The sequence below is a fragment of the Pinus tabuliformis genome, chromosome 7 (assembly GCF_031772625.1).
Source record: "Pinus tabuliformis cultivar Carrire ecotype Pingquan chromosome 7, CPIR1, whole genome shotgun sequence".
NCBI classification, from domain to species: domain Eukaryota; kingdom Viridiplantae; phylum Streptophyta; class Pinopsida; order Pinales; family Pinaceae; genus Pinus; species Pinus tabuliformis.
In genome coordinates, this window is record NC_142293.1 from 220,115,671 (window position 1) to 220,117,512 (window position 1,842).

General features: G+C 42.1%; 1 pseudogene; it reads left to right on the forward strand.

The window, feature by feature from the left end:
* The first annotated feature begins 391 nt into the window (after positions 1–391).
* LOC149246647 (pyrophosphate-energized vacuolar membrane proton pump 1 pseudogene) lies at positions 392–1,025 on the forward strand (annotated as a pseudogene).
* The last annotated feature ends 817 nt before the right edge of the window (positions 1,026–1,842 follow it).

The window sequence follows — 1,842 nt, forward strand, 5'->3', positions numbered from 1 at the left end:
GAACAGTAAACTTCAGCGTGCTTGATGGTAAGTGATTACAGGCAGAGGACTACAGTTCATAGTTAAACACTGCAGTGGAGATAACCGTTTGCATGGCCAACACATGTCTCTGCCACCTCACTCCAAAAATCACGCAGAAATCTGAGTGCTCAGCTGTTGGTCAACTTGCACTTGCAACGTGATTCACTCGAAGTGTATTCAAATTCAGGTATTGCTTCCCTTTTTGCAAAGTTACGTACTCTGAAATGCGAGCTCATGCTGTGGAACTATTGTTTGTCTTGTCTCAAGATGGAGATAAACGAAAATTAGCAGAACATCTTGAAGAAAAATATATGAAATGGTTAGCAAAACTTATTTCAACATCTTCAAATTTGGTCTTGGCGGTTCTTCCATGGCTCTGTTTGGCAGCGGAGGTGGTGGTATTTGCACCAAAGCAGCAGATGTAGGTGCTGATCTTGTTGGCAAGGTTGAGAGGAACATTCCTGAAGACGATCCACGCAACCCAGCTGTCATTGCTGATAATGTTGGTGACAATGTTGGAGATATCGCTGGTATGGGATCAGATCTATTTGGGTCCTATGACTGAATCTTCCTGTGCAGCTCTGGTTGTTGCATCCATATCATCATTTGAAAACTCTCATGATCTTACTGCCATGTGTTATCCCTTGCTTATTAGTTCAATGGGTATCATTGCTTGCTTAATCACAACTCTGTTTGCAACTAACATATTTGAGATCAAGGTTGTGAAGGAAATTGAGCCTGCATTGAAAAAGCAACGTATTATCTCCATAGTAGTGATGACTATTGGCATTGTTGTTGTAAGCCTAGTTGCATTGCCTTCATCCTTCACTATCTTCAATTTTGGTGCCCAGAAGGTTGTAAAGAACTGGGAGCTTTTCTTCTGTGGTGCTATTGGTTTGTGGTCTGGCCTTGTTATTGGTTTTGTCACTGAATACTGCACTAGTAATGCTTACAGCCCTGTCCAAGATGTTGCCGATTCATGCAGGACTGGAAGCAGCAACTAATGTTATATTTGGGTTGGTTGTGGGATAAAAATCTGTTATTATATTTGCTATTGCAGTAAGCATTTTATGAAGCAAAGAAAGCTGCCGCAGTCGGAAAGTATTGTCATGTCAGGAACAGAAACGCGAATCAAGGTTAACCAATGGAAAAACAGTGATTCCCATCCAGCTTCGGCATGCAATATCTATTCTCGGGCAGTTCATTGAAGCTAGGAGACTGTTTCTACAAGAAGCTAGCAGACTGTTTCTACAGGAAGCCAGCGAACAATTTCTACAGGAAAGTTTGAAAAGCGGGAAGCCAAAGGAGAAATCGGCCGAGATGCTAGCCAAGGAAGTCACGAAGGCCATCAAAGAAAAGGGGAGAGATTTGGTTGCTCAGAGGATGAGCAACACTTTCAGTAGGGGGGTGATGATGAGCCCCAAAAATGGACAAATATTTGGGCTCATCCAACCTCCTAATTTGACTTAATCCACCATTCTCATTTGTTAATTGCATATTTTTTATTATTTTTATGTTAATAGAGTGAATTTGGTTAGTCATTATGCCAACAAGTCTAATGGGTGCTTTGTGTATCCTTGTTGGTCAACTTGGAGACAAAATTGAAGGTCTAAATGAGCACTTGGCAGCCAAATTCGTGGGAGAACAAGCTAGAGGATTTGTAGGAAGGTGTCCCCCTCATTTATGGACCCTTACCTCGAATTCTCCACCATCATCTCGGAGTTCAAAGGCCACCAAATCAATGAGCTCAAGGGCAGCCAAGCAAGTCAAGTTGGACTGTTGTTAACTACAAGTCTTGGGTAGCCAAGTCCCTAACTTTTA